This window comes from Pteropus medius, unplaced genomic scaffold (assembly GCF_902729225.1).
Source record: "Pteropus medius unplaced genomic scaffold, Ma_sr-lr_union100, whole genome shotgun sequence".
Classification (NCBI taxonomy): domain Eukaryota; kingdom Metazoa; phylum Chordata; class Mammalia; order Chiroptera; family Pteropodidae; genus Pteropus; species Pteropus medius.
The window spans coordinates 1,123,768-1,145,383 of NW_024355523.1; the positions used below are offsets into that span (position 1 = coordinate 1,123,768).

At 34.0% G+C, this 21,616-nt stretch overlaps 1 pseudogene; it reads left to right on the forward strand.

Annotated features, from left to right (window-relative positions):
• The window catches only part of LOC120599676 (non-structural maintenance of chromosomes element 4 homolog A-like), a 72,436-nt pseudogene extending 66,009 nt beyond the window's left edge, over positions 1 to 6,427 (forward strand).
• Positions 6,428 to 21,616: the final 15,189 nt, after the last annotated feature.

A 21,616-nucleotide genomic window follows, 5' to 3' on the forward strand; every position in this document is an offset into this window, starting at 1 on the left:
CATGAAAGCCCAGAAATTTGGAGAGAATTAGAAATCTCACTCTATTTTAAGTTATATTCTTATTTTAATAGGCCAAATTCCTTCATGTAAATAAAGAAAATCTGAGAGACAGTTTAAGATACATAATCCTCAGTCACTATGTGCCTTGTTTAAGGCATTTAAATCCTGCATGATCTTATTCGAATAATGGTGCTTTATTCATCCTGAATTAATATAGTACCAGCAGGATACAAATGATACATTGTGATGCACTGTTCAGTACAGGTCCAGCCTTAAGGATGAAAACTATGGTTACTACATGGCCCATACATTTCCAAAGGAGTGCTCAGCATAAGATTTTGCTTCTTTTAACATTCTAGTAAGTATTAAGCCTTTGATAACTCATTTTATAAAGGGGCCACAGAGCAACAAATACCTTAATTATTGATTTTAAATCATGGAAAATTCTTAGAGAAATAAATGCAATGGTGACTTTAAACACATATACTTTCTTTTACCTACGTTGAAAGAAATTTCTGGTTCATTCAACAATGCAAAATATCCTACCAGAATTATTAAATGCCAGGTACATATTTTTGAAACAAATTATTTGTTTAAAATTATGTAAAAATTTGTAAATTTTATATTTTCATATTTACTTGGAGTAGCCTTCGAATGAATCAAATTGGTCACTCTTTAAAATCAATTGATTCACCGAGGACTATAATGTTCTGGAAAAGGCACAGAAAGAAGCAAATTAGACAATCTGGTCGATGATCAAGTTCTTCATTTACTGAAAAATCTATTTCTTTATATAATTCTACAAATTTTGTTTGATGTGCTTTAGTATTTATAACACTCTTTTGCTACGAATTGGTAGGCAGCAATGTTGTTTCCCTCATTCAGGGGCCTGAAACACTAATGGAGTAATATGAAATGGATGACTAGCATGCAAATTTAGGCTGTCATAAGGAAAATGTAAATTCAAGTTTTTTTACATCGTGGTCTAGTGAACTTTCTTCTGTTACACAGCATAATCAAAAGATTATGACTTTGGGATCAGACCAGAGATCAAATCACTTACTTCCTATATGACCATAATTAAGTGACTTCACTTCACTGAACTTCAGTTTCAATGTTTATACAAAAAAATAAAGTTTAAAAAAGAATAATATCTATTATTAAAGTTGTAAGAGCTTGGCATAAATGAAGCACTTAGGAATGTTTGCCTGGACTTCTTGCCTACAGACTCACTTCCATGATTGTCTCATCTAACCAAAGTGATATATTATAAAATATTTTGGACAAGGAGAAGTAAATTTTTGTCAATGCTCTGTTACTTCTTCAGTCTTTACTCTCAGACAAGTACATTCTGGATTTCAGCTGCCTAATGTGTCAGTAATAACCCACGCCTCTCAGCTCCGTATTCACTATTCATCATCTCACTTCATCAGCAGGGAGTACTGGAAGGACAGAGGAGGGAGGGGATCTTTTTTCTGATGCTAGGGTGTGCATACTATTAGTAATCTCCTTGACTGATGCACAGAAAACCTTTCGGTGGAAAATATCCCAGACCCCAGAGGGTGAATTCCTGGGGAAATCTACCAGTGCAGCACCTCCACAAATGTCCCTGCCCACCAGTGAACAATATTGCACCCTTTCCATTGATATCTAGATTATAGCTTTGAAAGAGGGATCGGAGGGCTCTCCCACATTGGTTCCTTCCTTAGGTGGTCTGCTCTAGCCCTAGAGCTTGTGGCGGCACCTTATCTGCTGTTACTGTGTTATTAAGAGTTCTTAGTTCTATTTTTCCTCTTAGTAGTCAATGCCCTTATATTGTTAATAGTTCTTTGTATTAAAACTTGCCTGTTCATTCTTGAAAATAAAAGCCCAGAAAAAATTCAAGAAAAAAAGAGTCTTGTATAGTTATGTGTGGGTGTGTGTGTGTGTGTGTATGGTGTTAGTGACAGTAGGACTGGAAAAACCCTGGCATAGATACATCAGAAGCAAAATCTATGAGACTTAGGACAGGGTCAATGATATCTGTAAGATTCTGAGCAGCATAATTAAGAACATAATTTAAATAACAAAAAAGTTAAAAGAACATCTATTTGAAGGATAGAGAAGGAGACTGAGAGAGAGAAGTTGATGAGACTGTGATACATTAATTTGAAATACCATTGTAGAGATTCTTACAAGAGACTAGAAATGTATTGTGTGGGGTTTGGAGAGGGTAAAGTCAGATAAAAAATATAAAGAAATTGACTGAAGTCCCTCCCTAAAACCTTTGAAATTAACAAAGGAAACCTATGAAAAGAAGAAATGGGTGGTAATTAAACTTTGGGAATATGTATGTTTAAGGATTTAGAGGAGGCAATGGAGCTAGAGAGGACAGAAAGATCAGCAGACTTGGCATAGAAGGACAGGACAGTGTGGTGATAATGAAGTTGAGGGAAGAGAAGGATTTATGTTGAGGCTTGGGACCAGCTGTTACATTTGGTGACATTTGAAAATGCAGTTTTAGCAACCATGGAGGTGGAAACCAGATTGCAGGGGATTAAGTTTTTATTGGATGGTAAAAAATCAAAGGCTGGGAGGAGAGCCTGGATTTTCAAGAATTCTGAGAATGAAATGTAGGGAAGAACTAGGGCAAAAGCTTGCATGGTTTGTAACATCAAAAGAAGATGCTTTTAAGACAGGAGTTATCTGGGTGTGTTCAAGGACAGAAAGGTACTTGGTAATAAATATTTTGATGTGAGAAAGGACTGATGTAAGAGCCTAGGTGAGGGATAACGTGGAACATTCAGAAAAGAGCTTTCCATGGAAAAAGTAGGTTGTCTCCAAAGTCTTTTTCTGAATAGAGCAGTTGCATCTACCTTGACAAATTTATTTTATAATGATTGGCTTGTTTGTTAAATATTCTGTCTTTATTTATCTCATGTTCTTTCATCTTTTTTTCAAGAACACAGAGAGACACAGACACAGAGAGAGAGAGAGAGAGAGAGAGAGAGAGACAGACAGACAGAGAAACAGAAAGAGCAGAAGAGAGAAGATTCTGAGACCAGTTAGTCCAGAAGATCCAGCTGTACCCTTTAAACAGGCAAAGGCTATGTTGCTCAGCTAGCTGATGGTTGGAGACATCTTCTGATCTCCAAAACTTTATAACAGTTTAGAAAATTGAGGTCAAGGCATGGTTACCCTACCAGAGATCTATTGGAAGAAATTCTCCCTTTTAAAAATGCCTGGATGGCAAACTCATTGCTAAATAAATATATATTGTAAGTGCTTGAAAATGCAGTCTCACTAGCTGCAGAGATGAATCGGTGTTTTAGACTATATAGTTTTCTCTTCATCAACTAAACTCCAAATATTTTAGAAAAGGCACAAAAAAGTCTTTCTAACCATTCTTAACATGATGAACATGGTGTCTCGTTGAGAGCTTGTTGTGGCTCAGGAATTCTGACTGGCAGCACACATTCATGCTGATCAGGACACAACCTTGATTATACTGGGAGGCCTAAAATTACAGTCAATTTTTTGATGTTTCTCTCAGGTGAAGAGAGTGAAACTAATGCTTGGTAATCAATGACTGAGTAAATTATTGCACTGTTAGCAATCTGTGGGTTCTCTGTAGATTGCTCTCTTAGTAAAGTCTGTGGGTTAACTAGAGGAATGAGTTAATTAGAAGAAGTTCTCTATTCTCTTATGGGCTTACTGTAGATCAGAGGAGCTGCATTGTGTGTGTGCGCGTGTGTGTGTGGGTGTGTGTGGGTGTGTGTGTGTGAGAGAGAGAGAGAGAGAGAGCTGCAGAGAGCGAGAGCGAGAGAGAGAGAGAGAGAGATGGAAAGAGGGAGAGGGATTGAGAGAGAGAGAGAAAATTACAAAATGACAGGTTTCTTTTGGTACATATTTCTCATTTCTCTAAGTGAGCCTCCTTTATGGAGGCAATAGAAATTTGGTCTCTACAGTCAGAGAAAGGCGGTGGGTGATATTCCACAGAGAATTTCAGTGTCTATTTCATTACTGCTTCTTTTTAGGAAATCACTCATCAGACAGACATGCTGTCATGCACCGATGTCAATTTGAGTTTTTCTTTCCACTCTGGAGTAACTGAGTGATGTTTCCTGTATTAAAAAAAAAAAAAAAAATTAGATGAAAGCCAAGCAGGAAGGTTCCTCATCAGATCTTAAATTGTAATAAGTAGGAAGAATTGAAAGGGCAGCATGTGGACAAAAGGGCCAGTTTCTCTGTTGTATGTGCATTATTGGCCATATGGACGTGTTTCCTGTATTTGAGATGTAGTGTTCCTGCTCCATTTTGCCATGGGTACCATTGTTTGTCCACTCTTTCTTTATTAGTTTATTTTGGAATTGTCAACTGCATTTTCTTTATGAAGATCTTATAATATTATTGAGTCTTCTTTAGCTTATTTTTAAAGCCTCAAGTGTCTATTTTTTTATTTTGGCTTTTTGTCAGAGGATTTATTTTGCAATTTCTTTTCCTAATCTATAGTTCAACTTCTCAGAAGCTGCCGCAACTTTAGTAGAATTTAAAAATAAAATTTCAAGGATCCATAACTGATTCAAGATTAGATTCAGCTACATGTCATAGAGATCAGACCATGGGACTTAATAAGAGTTATTGTTACTCCCATAACAAGAAGTTTAGGGGTGTAAAATTTAGGGCTGTGCATTGGAGCTACATTATCCACATTCCTCAGTCTCCTTTTCTCTTCTCTGCTATTCTTAGTGTGTGGATTTATGCTCATGATCATTTTATGGCAACAAAATGGCACAACTACTTCCAATTTTATTTCTGCCACCAGGAGGAAGAAATGGTCTTATATGGGGAAACTGCACTTTCCTGAAAGTCTCTCTACCTACCTCACTAGATTGTGTCACATGGCCAGTCCTCCACGTAAAAGGCTGGAAATTCAAGATTTGAGATGATCATATTACTAATCCAAACAAAATCAGAGTTCTCTTAATAAGGAATAGATGTGTGGTATAAAACGATATGATTAGTATCTTTTTAAGAATATCTCACCCAAAGAGCATTCTGTTTAAGGTTAGTTAATATGTTAAATAATGTTTCATAAGAATATAGGAGGAAACAAATAAAAACAAGTCAGAGGGGTTGATTATACTATGTTATACTCTATTATACTGGACAACAAACTAGATTAATTCCATCAAAAAGATGAAAAACACAGTGATATTTATTTATTGACATAATTTGTAGCATATCACTTTTCAATAACATGTTTTGGTCTCTAGCCTAAGGGACTTTCCAGTTAAAACTACATACTTTCGTTGTTGAACATAATTTCCTCTGAATTCTTACTCATTTCCTTGATTTCTGGACACAGTAGTTTTCAGTAGTGGCATTTAAAATGTAGAAGCCTTTTGACAGCCTTTTGAGGGCTGGGGCCGCGACCTGCACCGAGATCGCACCAGCTCCCGCTCAGGTTCGCGGTCCCCGCTGTCGCCTGAGTCCTGCTGCGGCGCCGCACCCGAGCGCAGGGACCCGGAGCGCCCGAGCTTGGAGGAGAAAGAGCCATCGGATTCAGGGACGAGATGGCAGACCGGCGAGCTTGGAGAAGGAGCCCTACCACTATCTGTGCTGCCGGATCCCCCGTTAGGACCAGGCTAGACTGAATGCCGGCAACGAATTATCGGAGGTCCTCGAAGTATCCCGATGAAGTGTGTCCCGAGCTAGAGAAGCAGTCCTGGATGCTCACTTTCTTGTTTCAGATTTGGGCAAAGAAAAAGCAAAGCAATTGCATTCTGATCTGAAGTCGTTTGATATGTTGCCATGTTGAAACTCTACTGACACATGAGTGTAAATCCACTAGAAGCCGAAGAACTTATCCGTGATGAAGATAGTTCTGATTTTAAATTCATAGTCTATAACTCCTGGAAAATATCAAGCAAAACAACAGACATCACCTGTAATAAAACCCATACATTCCACTTTCTGTTGAATTCAATACAAGGAGAATTCCCTCTGCCAGAGCCACCAACTGATTGTCTAAGAAAAGTTCGTATGATAGAAGAGCAGTGGGAAATGCCTGCCCAGTTAAAAAGAATGCAAGAATCTCGTCAAGAAGCAACAGAAAAAGTAGAAAGAATCTCGAGATTATTGCAAACATATTTTCGAGAAGATCCTGATACCCCTATGTCCTTCGATGACTTTGTGGTTAATCCATACTCTTTCCCCCATACCATGGAAAACATCCTTCATGTTTCCTTCATTATAAGGGATGGTTTTGCAAGGATAAAACTTGACCAAGACCGACGGCCAATGATAGAGCCTATTAATGTTAATGAAGAAAGTGAGGTCATCGACCCAAAACACCCAAATTAGAAATCAAGGAATTATAGCTTTGAGTTATTGTGACTGAGAGGAGATGGTGAAGACCTTTGAGATCTTAGAGCTAAGTGTTTGACGCCAGCCATGGCACTCAAGTGGATAGTGAAATCCAAAAAGGAGAGCAGCATGTATTATATATATTGTATGATTAAACATTTTTAAAGACAAATGGCTTTTAGTAAAATGTAGCTTTCAATAGATAGTTAATGAATTTGTCGTGGTTGTCTTTGATTAAAGGAAATTCACTACCATGTTCACACAAAAAAATAAATAAAATGTAGAAGCCTTTTTAATTGACTTAATTGGGATTAATAGTTGGCCCATTCTTTAAAAGTGTTCTTTAAAATAAGAAATCACAAACATTATGCGTGATTTTTAAAATACAATTTTAAAATGTTTTATTATGGCAAAATATACATAACATACAATTTACCATTTTAATTTAACTATTTGTAAAGGTACAACTAAGTGGTATTAAATACTCTTACAATGTTGTACAATCATAACCACTATCTATTTTCTGAAGATTTTCTAGAACTTTGTCATTATCCCAAATAGAAAATGTGTACCCATTAAACAGTAACTGCATATTATCCCCTCAATTAGCATAATGTTTTCGAAGTTCATCCATTATATGCATATACCACGTTTTAGTTATCCATTAACCTGTTGAGGACATTTGCAATGTTTCTACCTTTTAGATATTGTGATTAATACTGCTATAAACAGAGGTGTGCAAGAATCTGTTTGAGTCCTTCTTTCAATTATTTTGGGAATATATCTAGAAGACGAATTGTTGGATTGTATGGTAATTCCGTTTAATTTTTTAAGGAACTGCCAAACTATCTTCTACAGAGATTGCACTCTTACATTGTCAGCAGCAAAGCACAAATGTTCCAATTTTTCCACATCCTTGCAACACTTGCAATTTTCCATTTTTTAAAAATAGTCATTCTAATGGAAGTAAAGTGACATTTCATTGTTTTGCTTTGCATATCTTTAATGACCAGTGATATTCAGCATCTTTTCATGGGTTTATTGACCACTTGTGTATGTTCCTTGGAGAAATGTCTATTCAAGTCCTTTGCCTTTTTAAAAATTGGGTTGTTTGTTATTTTGTTGTTAGGTTGTAGGAGTTCTTTATGAATTCTAAATATTAACCCCTTATCAGACATAATTTATAAATATCTTCTCCTATTTTATGTCTTGCTTTTTCGGTTTGTTGTCTTTTGATGAATAGTTTTTAATTTTGATATTGCTCAATTTATCTATTTTTCTTTTGTTGCTTATGTCTTAAAAACTAATTTTAACATATATATTCACATGCAAATATACACAGCTTCATGACTTAATCAAACTCTAGAGGAAGAAATCCTTTCCATTGTGTTTGGATTGCTTGGAATTCTGTATAAACTCTCTAGTAAATCTATACCCAATTCATGAATTTCGGTTGCATAATGTTTAAAGTCAAAGGAAAACATTGTGAAGCAATTTGGAGGCAGGACTTTACATTTCAAATTTTAATTTTTATTCTTTCATTTTCTTGCCCACATCTAATTTTATGCTAATTTTTAGCAGCTCATTTTTTTTTTCAAATCTTTCTAAAGCATTCAACCTGGTTTTCATAGGATTAAAAACTATGCATACATTTCAATAAATTACAATGGTGCTTCTCAAAATATCTATGGGAAATGAATTCCCCCACCCAATCCATCTTAGATTGATGCTTTTGTTAAATATAATAAAAGTGAATTACTAGGAAATGAAATAAAATGTACTTTTGTACAAGAGGCAAATGCTAATTTTTTAATTACTAGATTCAAGAGACATTAAATTACATTTCAATGCATATAAAACAAACAAAAACAACCTAGGGAAAAATAAAAAGAATTACAAAACCTGTACAAAGTATTCATTGCAAATATGCATACAGAAAATTCATATGTAAAGCACCACTATGTTCATAGCTCTTTGTCAAAAAAAAAAGAAGGAAATAATAATTATGTATATTAAGTATCTAGAAAGGACATGCTATGTATCAATATTTAAAGTTTTAGTGTGATCGATGTGCTTGATTGTTGTTTTAATATAGTTTGGATTGACATTAACGATGTTCACAGACAATAATGTATATCTTGAAAAGTTTCTATGCTTTGCTTTAAAACACAATAGAAATAAAAGTGATTTTAAAGCAATCTCAGTACAAGATATTCATTTATAATGTTTATGCAAAATGATGTAAGCAGTGCTGCATTTCCAAAAATTAATCTTTACTCTTTCAGCAGTAGTTAGTTCCTACAATGTTTCCTGTGAAGTAATAGTTATTATTATTTTTTTTTTTGCTGAAAAAATAGAGTCTGGATCCATGAATTTGTTATGCATGACTCTGCTTTTGATGGAAAATAAAATTCAGAATGTTCTATCAAATTTTTATTATGTTTGGTGATAAATTTTCATATATATGCAATATTGGAGTCACCATCTACTCCATTAGTAAATATTGTTAAACTATGAGACATAATATAACATCTCTAGCAATTCTGTTCTTCCAAGCTTCTACTTTTGTTTTTGCCCTTTAATCTGACCTTATCTTCCACTAGAAAACATGTTACATTTCCTCTTTGCATGGACGTGTTATGATTATTAAAAAGAGCAGACATATAACCAAGTCTTTTACCATAGTTGAAATCAAACCAATTTTTGAAAAATTTTATAAACCACTAAGAATTTATTTTGTAGTCCAAGCGTGCCAAACTGAAATTTTCTCTTCAGTAAGCACTGTACCTCAGCTCCCAAATTATCACTTGATAAAAAGAATATTTTCATGCTAGCCTTTACGTAATTCACAATTTTTACCATGCCAATAATCACACTGATTTAGCTCACAGTTTTTTATTGCAAGACCTTCTTGATGAAGGAAGCAATACGATGATTTACTTTCTGGCATAAACTCCTTAGTCTTGGTACTACTTCTAAGATATCAGAGCCTTTTTTTTCTCACAAAACATAAATGCCAAGCCACACCTGCTGATCCATGTGTATTTGTTTGGTTTGGCAGTATCACATTGCTATGAGGGATTCTAGGAACTCTCAATTTCTGTGCTTACCTCACTGCCAGCCAGTAAAAAATCAGGTAGCAGTCTAGTCCCAGTCTGCATACTATACTTTGAGTAGCAATGGTTTACATAATATTTAAATAAATTACCTAATTACAGTAACAAGTAAAACTGAACATGCAATTATCGACTCCTCAATGTAGGAAGAAACTTACATTCTATCTCTTGATGGAGGAAGAGGCAAACAATTTGGAACTACTTTTCATTTATCACAGTATACTCTCCAATGACAATTATTTACATTCCTCCTACACACAAATTTATTTAACCTTCCCAAGATTTTCATTTTATTGTATAGTCAGACTCAAAAGTCTAGGACCTCATCATCTAAATAAGTCCAGTTGTGGGTGAGGTTTCTGTGGTTTATTTGAACAAAAGGGAAGTAATCTGACTTCCATGCACCCAAGGTAGATATAGTGTGTGATGGGAAAAAAATATTCCGATGTAAGAAGTAGAGAGCCGAAGGCACATATCAGTCCCTCTTTCTTAGCAATTACAAAATACATCAGGCTCTACTAAGCTGGGGGTAGAAAATGTTCCTTTACTAGGGCCCACTACTGCTCCCGTGAGGCATTCCCTAGTCATTGTTCTCAGCTTTTCAGCCCACCCTCTTCTTGGTTCTGCCATACGAGGTGTTCTCCCTTTTCCATGGAAAATCACTCATGTTTGCATTTGAGAAGCTTTCCTCATTTTGCTTCCCGTTTATAGAAAATTGTAAGCAGTTTTTGTTATCTATTGCATAACAAATTACTCCAAATGTTTATGGCTTAAAACAAAAAATATTACCTCAGAATTTCTGTGAGTTGGGACTTGAGAGTAGCTTATCTAGGTAGTTTGGTTCAGCATCTCTCATATGGTTGCAGTCTGAATATCTAAAGGGCAGCAGTTATTCGAAGGCTTAGGCTGGAGGATCTACTTCCATGATAGCTTACTCACACAACTATTGTCAGGAAGCCTCATTTTATCACTCAATTCCTATTGAAGGAAGTTTCATTTCCTGGGCACATAGGCCTCTTCACAGACTACTTAAATGTCCTCATGACATGGCTGCTAACTTCCCTCAGAGGGGTCAATACAAGAGAATAAGAGAGAAGTCTCAGTATTTTTTATGATCTAGTAGTCTCTGAAATAAGACTCAGTCACATCTGCTTTATCTGTTTGTTACGAATGAGTCATTAATTCTTCTTCACACTAAAGGGGTGGTGGAATTAGGCTCCTCTTCTTGAAGGGAGTACTTTCATGGTATTTGTGGAGATATGTTAAAACCACAACAGAGATGCTGCAGCCTGTTCTCACTGGAAGTCTCTGGTCTGTATACTTTAATGAAATACAAATCCCTTTAAATTCTTTTGGGATTCCTATAAATCTTACTATCAATTGACATAGCAAGTTTTGAAATAAATGAAAATGCATTGCAGAAATTTGCTGTTAATTATTCTCCCTTATCAAAAGATCTTGACAGATCAAATGCCCATGAAGATCAGATATATACAACTTTTTTTTCTCTCTGAGGAAAAAGAATAAAGGGCCTAATGTATCAGTATATTTAGAGCTGAAGTTTTTAATAATAATTAAATGAAAACTAACCAAATCTCTCATTTCTTAGTGACTTAAGTAAAAATGTTACACCTATCATCAAGGTTTTCAGGAAACTAACAATTTTCATGTAGAAAGATACTTAGAAAAGCTACAAATTGTGATAACAGACTAAAGTCCTGAGTTGGCTTGAGAAGAAATACATAATGAGTACTGTATAAGCAACAAATGAGAATTCTGGTTTTAGTCTGAAGAACCACTGATCAGAAGAAAAAAGAGCATGGAGGTAAGAGAACATGAGTTGAATAACATGGGAATATTGCCAAGAGACAGTTTATGAGAAAATTTGTCTAACATTTAAGTTGTTAGCCTCCTTGTGAGATTAAACTTCTTAATCTTGCCAAATTTTCAAAAAGTCTAGTATACACAAATGTCTTGTATGAGATTTTGTTCTATATCTGAGACAGTGAGAAACTAAAGGGAGTTCTATGGAAGTTGGGATCTAATAATGGTAGCAACACTGTGCAAGCAAATGCTTCAAGCCAAAATAATCGTGAGAATGTAAATTCTGGAAATGTACAAAAAGAACAATGGGTGATGGCAGGCCTGAGCTGTTCACTGGGTCACAATTCACCCTCTACAACAACCAGTGTGATATCTTCAAGATCAGAAGAATTTTATAATGTTTGCTGAATAAAATCATGGATTAAAGACATTGATCTCTACGTGGTATAAAGCACTAAGAAAAATCACTTTGTAACTGTCAAAAGTATTAATATTAATTCTCCATTGATTTCCCTTTATACAATATTGTGTTGAATTATTAATTTAAACTGTCTGTGTAACATATTTCTTTTCACACTCTATACAGCTTTGGTTTGTTTAAAGAATTTATTCTCTCATTATATAATGCAAAACTGATTTAGTGGAAAATTGATTACCTACCTTTGGTGAGGTGGCAGCTTTGTCTCTCTTGCTCTAAGATATTACTTCATCCTTTTCTCTCTGTGAAATGTCTGTAAAAAATATCATGTTTAACATCAATACATTCTGTGAGGAATTATACTCAGAAGTTAAGTCAGTGTATAAGAGATTACAATTTGAGACTAATTGTGACATCTTGTATCTAATTTAATACCAGCTTATCTATAAATTATGGGCACAGAGGAATGCAGGCTTTTTTCTTTATAGTCTCTGTGAGACAGGATGAAGAAAAAATAATTTCTCAGGTTTTCACAATCTCACACTCTGGAGAAAAGAGTTATAGTTTTTAGTTTTGTATTACTAGGTTCCCCTTAGCAGTTGTCTATTATTTCTAAACACATCCTCACCTTCTCTTGCCTAGCAGAAAAAAGTAAGCTTAAATACATTTTGCATTTTCATTCCGCTCCCCAATAACTAGTGAATTAAAAATAAAATTGGTTTTATCTTCAAAGGCAACTCAGCCCTCAGTTATATTAGACATAATTTAATATCTGCTTCTTAGTGAAATAAAGACTGGAAAAAAAACAAGATGTTAAATAGTTCTATTGGTAGATTTATGAAGCCTATGCCACTGATTGGTCAGGACTATTATAAATAATTTTAATCTCTTTTTCTCTTATTCTGAATTTTAAAAGAACCTGGTAGTCAAATGCTTTTTAAAATTAGTATAAGTTTTAGAAAGTAGTTGGTACTGAGAATATGTGCACTTCAGCTGAACAAGTTGCAATACAGCTCATTAGCTGTACAGAAATCAGTAAGTCTCACTCATTTAGCAAATAAGCTGAAAAAAAAAAAACAAGTAAGGATTCCCACGGGAAAACTGATGCTAGAGAATATTAACTTACACCAGTGAACTGGCCTGGAGACAGCTCCAGGTGTGCCTCTATTCATTGCTTGAAGTAACTAAAATAGATTGTATCCTAAAGCGATTGGGGTTAAATTGACCCACTGAAATCATTTTGATTTTTCATTTTTTTCTTTTATTTTGTAAAATCTGCACATTTTCAATAATGAAGAGTACTCCATCCAATATATTGAAATATGATAACTGAATGGCTACTTTTGGTATTTATGGAGCCATTTTGTTGAAAGAAAATGAAGTTCAGTAACTACAATTATGTCTTCGTGGAATACTATTTGATTACATCAGAGTTTTGAATTGTGAGGCAATGAAAAAATTAATTTGCATTTATCTTCAGAATAGCCTGACTGAATGCAGTAGAATCTATGTAGCAAATATGCTAGCTAAGGCTATTAATTATTTGCTTTGTTTCTAGGGGATCATTTCATTATTATTGTAAAACACTAGAAGATATTTGATCATGCCTGTTTAGGGTAAAGTAAAAGATGACATTGCCTTGGAATAGGGAAAAAAGTAAGAGATTGAGGGGAGAATCTAGAATAGAGTAAAAGCAGTAACCAAAATATTGTCCAAAAACAAAAGAGTTGATTTAATATATTGTTACTGATAAAAGTTCAATTTTATTGCTAACTCTATACTAATTGTCTAATTTAAAAAAAATCACCAGATTGATAATATAATATCAAGACTTTTCTTAAGTATCCAATGATAAATGTGGAAAGATGAGTGGCTTTTAATATATAATTCAGACTGGCACATCATTTAGGTTAAATGTACATTGGAACCTGGCTTATTCAGTTCAACTGGCCATATTTGTAAGGGAAGATGATTGTTAAAACTAAGCTTGATATATATGACTTGTTATATATAATATATAGTTATATGTATAGTGTATATACAGTTATATATTGTAACAGGTTGTTATAATAGTTGAGTTATTTGACTCAATTTAAAATAAGTGTTTTATTGAAGTATAATTTATTTAGAAAAATGCACACATATTTAGTAAAAGATGAAAGATTTATACAATTTGAAGAGAAATCAGAGTATTGTACATATTTAGAATAAAGTTCAACACTTCAATAAATGTATAAACTTGTGTAACAAACATCATCAACAAAATGCAGAAAATTTCCATGATCCCATAAGATTCCCTGTGTCCCATTATAGTCTATTCCCATTATCCATTCTTGGAACTAGACAATCACTGATATGCTTTCCATAAGTATAGAATTGTTTTTCTTAGAGTTTCATATAAAAGGAGTCATATATTAGGGGGACCCTTTGTAACTGACTTCTTTTGCTTGGATAATGTTTTCTATATTTACCCATTATGTTGTGTCTATCAGTAATTCATTCCTTTTTATGGATACAATTTGTTTACCTATGCACTTGTTGATGGACATTTGAGTTCTTTCCAATTTTTGTTATTATGAATAAAGTTCCTACAAACAGCCATATAAAGCCTTTAATACCCGCAAGTTCTTGTTATTTTCAGGTAACTATCTATGAATGAAATGACCAGATATATAGTCAGTGTATGTTTACCTTTATAATAAACTGCCAAAGATTTTTCCAAAGTGGCTGTACAATTTTACATTCCCAGCAGCAGTATATGAGTTTTCTAGTTGCTACACACTCATTACTCCGTATCTTAGTATTGCCAGTCTTTTTATATGAACCATTAAATATAAGTAGTAGTATTTCCTTGTGACTTCGATTTGATATTCTCTGATGACTAATGAATGAAGTTGAATATCTTTGCATATGCTGATTGGGCATATTTTATCTTCTTTCATAATGTGTCTGTTCAAATCTTTTGTCAATATTTGAATTGGGGTGTTTGTCTTCATATTGAGATGCATTACAAATATTTCTCCGAGTATGAGACTTGCTTTTCATTTTCTTGGAGGTGATTTTCAAAGAGAAAAACACAAAATGTTGGCAATGTTCTTTTCACCTATTTTTTTTTCACTTATGGTTGTTCCTACTTCTGATATTTTATCTAAGAAATCTGCCTATTCCAAGGCCAAAAGATTTTATCTTGTCTCTTCCTGAAATTTTACAAGTGTAGGTTTTACATTATGTCTGGAATGCATTTCAATTTAGTTTGGTATAGGACACGAGGCAAGGGTTAAGGTTCATTTTCGTATTCAGTTAGTGTTGTGCCATTTGTTGAAAAACTATTCATTCTCCACTAAATTATGTTATTGCACGTGATTATATTTTGGGACTCTCTATTGTGTTGCATTGATTTATATGCCTATTCTTATGCCAATATCACACTATCTTGATTAGTAAATCTTAAAATCTGTTAGTGTATCTTCTCTAATTTTGGTTTTCCTTAGTCAAAATTGTTTGGCTATTCTAGATTCTTTGCATGTTTACATAAATTGTAGAATCAGCTTATTCATTTTTATAAAAAGATATCTAGTATTTTGATTGGGATTCAGTTCAATCTATAGGTTAATATATACAGAATTGGTATGTTAACAATATATACACTTCTGATCCATGAACATAATTTACATCTTGATTTAATTATCTTCAATAATTTTTCTCAGTTGTTTATAATTTTAATGTGCATGTCTTATACCTCTTTTGCCATATTTATCTCTCATAGACTTGTATATTTTCCTATATTCTGCAATCTTGATATATACTTATTTTAACACCTCACGATTATTTTTTCATAAATTCATTAGAATTTCTATGAAGACAACATGCATTCTTCAAATAAAGATAATTTTATTTGCTCCTTTCTAATTTGCATTACTTTTATTTTCTTTTTGACTGTTGCCCTGGCTAGGATCTCCAGTACAATACTGAATAAAAGTGGGGGGAGCTGAGAGACATCTTTAATTGTTCCCACTCTTAGGGAGGAAATATTCCTCCCTATTTGGCATTTGCCATTATGATGTTAGCTGAAGGATTTTCATAAATGTTCTTTATGAGATTGAGGCGGTTCTTCTCTACTTCTAATTCGATGTGAATTTTTATCTTAAAAATATTGAGTTTTGTCAAATGCTTACTTATTAAGATCATCATATGTGTTTTTTCCCCCCTCTTTAATTCCACCCACCCCTGCCCCCACTTCCACTCCTGACCTATGGATGTTGCTGTTTTCCCCTTAAGAACTGGATCTCTGAAGGTGGGGCATCTCCTCCCACATGCTCCCGGCATGCACCCGGGTCTGGCGCCCCAGGGGCCTGGCACCCCTGGCGTACTTGAGAGGCCTGTCACACCCAGGGTATGGTCCATGGCTCCACCTGGGGCATGAACCCAGAACCTTCTGCATTTAAAGCAGATGTGCTAACCACTACGCTATGGACCCATCCCCTCAAATGTGTTTTTTTCCTTTTTTTTTTTTCAGCTAATATGCTCAAATACATTGATTTTGAATGTTAAAATGAACTTACTTTACTGGAATAAACACCATCTGTTCATAGTGCATTATCTTTTTCATATATTGTTGGATTTCATTTGCTAATATTTTTAAAAAGTTTTGTGTTTATGTTCAAGGGATAGATCGGTAGTTTTCTTATAATGTCTTTGTCTTGTTTTGGTATCAGGATAATGCTTGCCTCATAAAATGATTTGGAAAGACTTTCTTGGTAGGTATTTAATATCAATAGCATTTATACTGCCTTAAAAGCAAAGGTAAGGTTTCTGGATCAGAACTAAATTATTATTACTTGTAACAGATGATTAGGCCTACATACTTCGAAAGGGGATTTTTGCACTATAAAAAAGGAACTCTGAAATTATAAATCTGGGAATTTAGACTAACTACTACCCAGTTGCTACCTCCTTCTCCTAAGAGAACTAGAGAAACTAATTTCCGTAATGTAAACAAATCTCTAGGAAAGGAATAAGAAGTTTCCAAGTTAACAATCTTTGGGATATAAATGATAACTCAGAGACTTATTCTCTTTTGGTACATTAACACTTACTTTTGGGCTTAATATCCTTCAAATGTAAAGAGCTAATGTTTCTGAGAGACAAAAGAAAGTAGTCTCCATATTTTGTCAATTTCCATTGTTCAGGAGGCTGCGATACTTCACTAAAAAATACAGGGAAGACTGTCTTTAACATTTCTCCTCCATATTATGAAAGATTTTAAGTAGGAATTGGTATTATTTCTTCCTTAAATATGGGAGTATAAGTCATTGAATCTGTCAAAGCTTGGTGTTATCTTTGTGGATAGTTTTAAATTAAATATTTCCGCTTCACATAATTAGATCTGTGATATCTTTTTTTCGCATTTACATGGCATAAAGTTTACCTGTTTAAAGTGTAAAATTTAATGGTTTTTAATATATTTATGTAGTATACAATCATTATCATAATTTTAGAATATTTTCATCATGTCTCAAAGATACTTCATTTCTTCCCTTTACTTTGAGCTCTTGGTAACCACTAATCTACTTTTTCTATATATAGATTTGTTTACTTTGGACATTTCATATAAATGTGATAATATATGATCTTTTGTGACTGTTTTCACTTAGCATAGTGTTTTTGAAGTTCATCCATGTTGTAGCATGTATCAAGATGCAAAAAGCTCTTCCATCATATACCATATTTTATTTATCCATTCATTTGTTAGACAGTGGGTTGCTTCAACCTTTTGACTATTATGAATAATGCTGCTATGACATTCATGTGAACATATGTTTTCATTTCTCTTAAGTATATTCCTAGGTGTGAAATTGCTGGGTCATTTGTTTATTTTTGTTTAACCATTTGAAGAACTGCCAGACTGTTTTCCAAAGTGGTGACATTATTTTACATTCCCATGAGCAATGTATAAGGGTTCCAATTTCTCCGTATCTTCACCAAATCTTGTTGTTGACTGTCTTTTTTATTAATTGTCCTAATAGGTGTGAGGTAGTAATTGATTGTGACTTTGGTTTGCATTTCTATAGTGACAAATGATGTCGAGCAACTTTTCATGTGTTCATTAGCAATTCAAATATCATCTTTGTACAACTATTTATTCAAATCTGTTCATTTTTAAGTCGAGTTGTTTAAAAAGTTATTGAGTTATAAAAATACTTTACATATTTGTATACAAGTCTTTCTTTGGATATATAACTTGCTGTGTTTGGAAGTGCCTGGGAGCAGTTATGCTGTGAACTGAGGCCAGCTGCCATTAATGCTTGGCTTAAGGTTGCTTAGCAAGAGGTACAGAGAACACCGAGGCCAGATGCTTCTTGTTTGCAGTTCATGGACCTTTGAGAGATTTTAGGGAGGTCCAGAGCATGGGCCCAGGCCTGTAGCTTGTATTGATTAGCCTCTGAAAGAGGTTTGGCAGGGGAGGGGTCTCAGAGACTCACCAGGATGGAACGAAAGTCTATTAGCATGATGAATGGAGACACAGACTTGTTGCCTGCCCGCGTTTGCAGAATGGGCTCAACAAAGGAGCAGTGGAGCCTTCAGACACTTTAGTCTCAGGGAGAGCTGTCCCTCCACCCCTTGCTCTGAAGCCAGACCATTCAGTTGCTCCCGTATGACTCTGGCACTTTTCAAGCTGCTGTCCCTTCGCTGAAGTTTAGGGCGAGTGTTTGTGAGCCAGTGAGTCTGCGCTTGAGCCCTTTAAGAGGACACCTGGGTCTCCGGTATTGCTCCACTTCGCCTAGACTATTCCCTGCTGATTTTCCCTGATAGCTGTTGTGGGGACTCCTCGTGGAGTTGATGTTCTCCAGAGCTTTCTATAATTTACTTGTAAGTTTGATGTGGTTGTGGGAAGAGGCAAGTATAGCATTTACCTACTCTGCCATCTTGAACAGAAGTCTCAAAACCTTATTTATGGTACATCTTTACAGTAGTTTTGAGGAGAGACAGGTAGCACTCTATATTTATGACTACAAGCTGTTACATGTAACTTCCTGAGTATAACCATGCGTTCTCTGAGTCTACCTCCTCTATCTTCAAACTCCACTCCTGGTGTCTTAAGAAATGTGAGCTTGAACCTCCATCTTTGTACTTTCTTTATACTGTCCTTTGAGGCACAAAAGTTTTAAATTTTGATAAAGTCCAATATAGCAATCTTATATTTTATTGATTGTGATTTTGGTGTTCTATCTAAGAAATCCTTGCCTAGCCTACAGGCCCAAAGATTCACTCCTGTGTTTTCTTCTAATTTTATAGTTTTAGCTTTTATTTTTAGACCTGTACTCTACTTTGAGTTAATTCTTTTGGATGCATGAGGTAGGAGTCTAGATTAATTCTTTTGCATGTGGACGTGTAGATGTCCCAGCATCATTTGTTGGTATTTCTTTTTGAGTAGGCTTTGGTAGTTCTTATTATTCAAGAAATTTGTCCATTTTATTTCAGTTGTCAAATTTGTTGATATAAAGTATTCATAACATTCTCTTATTATTCTTTTACTCTTTAATCTGTAATGAAGATCCTTCTTTTATTTCCATCATTGATAATTTACGCTTTTTATTTCTTCATTCCTCTAAATTTTTATGTTTTATTGATTAAAAAGCAGCTTTTGGCTTGATATTCTTCATATTGTTTTACCACTTATTTAATAATTTTCTACTCTTTTTCACTTCCTTGCTTCTACAGACTGTGAGTTTACTTTTCTTTTCATAGCTTATTAAGACGATGGTTGGATTATTGCGTTTGGACTATTTACAATCCTACTACAATTTTAGCCATAAATTTCCCTGCAATTCCTAAAGTTGCTATATACTACAAATTTTAATATATTCTGTTTCTATTTTTATTCAGTTCAAAATGTTCCCTTATATAATCTTTGAACTAGAGATTAGTTCTAAGTTTATATTTATTTTTCAATCATTTGACTTTTCCCAGACTTTTTTTTGTAGTTGCTTTGAGTTTAATTTTACTGAGGCCAAAGAACTTATACTGAATGATTCAATCTTTTAAAATTTAAAGTTTGTTATTGCCTAGCATATAGGCTGTTTGGCTGAATGTTTTATTTATAAATACTTGAAAATAGTATATATTCTTCTATTAATGTGTGGAGTGGTCTATAAATGTCAGCTTAGTCAAGTTAGTTGACAGTGTATTTCATATAATCTATTAATTTTCTTTCTACTTGTGGGTTTCAGACTGTTTTATTCTCTTCCACTTTGCATCTGTCTTCTGCTTCCAACTGTCAGAACTATATTTATGTGACACTGCCTAAACTACATAAATCTCTATTCCTCATTTTCTTCATGTAATTGTTTTGAGGATTAAAAAAATAATATAAGTTAAACCTTGTGATTATTTCTTACTACATTTTAAATATATAATACATATTAGATATTATTACTTGGTGCAAGTTTGTGTTAAATCCAGTGTAACTCTAATAAAATCAATAGATTTGTTCAAAGTAGTGGGCAAAGAAGTTCATTTCAGTTTCATTTTTTGAGACAGCCTAGAGAAAATTTTCAGGTTTTACTAATTCATAGTAACTCTTAACTGTGCACCACCAAGAAATTCCAGATGCTAATGGTATATGTTCTCCATTCTTTTAATTTCCCTTGGGAACTGAATGCATTACAAATAAGTATTTCATTTGTTCCAACTAAATCTGTTCCCCTGGCTTGTAATAATGTCTTGACTCCAGATGTCTGCATATCTTCTAGCACCACTTCCTGGATAATAAATGCTTAAGGTTAAAGACATACCTTATGACAAAACTTTTATATGCCTGCTGTCTGACTTAGTATTTTATCAGGAAAAAGAAGAAGTAACCTGTGCATTGTTTCCATTTTTTCTCTTCCATATAGACAATGGCTATTTCTAATTTTAGCTGGGAATCATCATGGACTTCCTATGGTAATAAGGAAAAAATCCTGTGCCTTTTTTGTTTTTTCCAACAATCACAAATATGAGAATCAGAGGTGGCTGTGTCAGAAATTATATTAGAACATGTCCCAAAATGTAGCATAATGGATCATAAAGAACAGAAAATAGGGGTTAATACCAATTTTTCTTTCATTTTTTTCTAATAGATACTGTGAAGACCAGTGCAAAGGAAATATAGTTATATTACTTATATGTCTTTATTTGCAAATATAATTGAATTTTACATAATAGATCCATGTTGAACAAACTTCTTCCAATTCAACAGAAATTTTCAATGATCTTCTGAAAACTTTTGAATACCTTTTAAACAATGAACCTCTACCAAAATCAGAAAGGTAAATTCCAAAATAAATTCTATATGGCTTCCCAAGTTAATTGTACAAAATAACACTAGGCTTCATTTCAAATTCTGCACAAAATCCATCTCTTGTGAAATGCTAGCTGAATGATTATGAATGGAAATTATTTGCAGCCATTTTGAAAAAGAAAAGCATATCTGAAGTTACAAAGAAGTGAATGATCTAGCATTTTCTTCAAGTTGACCCCTCTGCCAAACAATTTTTCTTGTACTGACCTGTGTTTGCTATTTCATGCATGTGCAATGGCAGTGTTGAATAATGACACTTGAATAATAGAACAATAAGTTCTATTCAGATCATTTCACCTTTATGTCTTTTTCAAATGCAGAGAAAAGATTTTATTTTTGGTGAAATTGGCATATTTATTAGACATCAATAGTGAAAACACTCTATTTTGCCTCTAAAATCTTTGTTTTTGTTGCAAAGGTTACTAGTATTGGGAGTGGTTATTTAGGGGCCACCTGTTTTCCTTCTGCAGAATGACAATCTATTGTTTCAATTAGTGTTCTTCTAGTTACATGTGACAGACACGCAACTAGAGGAAAATGGACAGTGCTTTTTGTTTTGATTTTTAT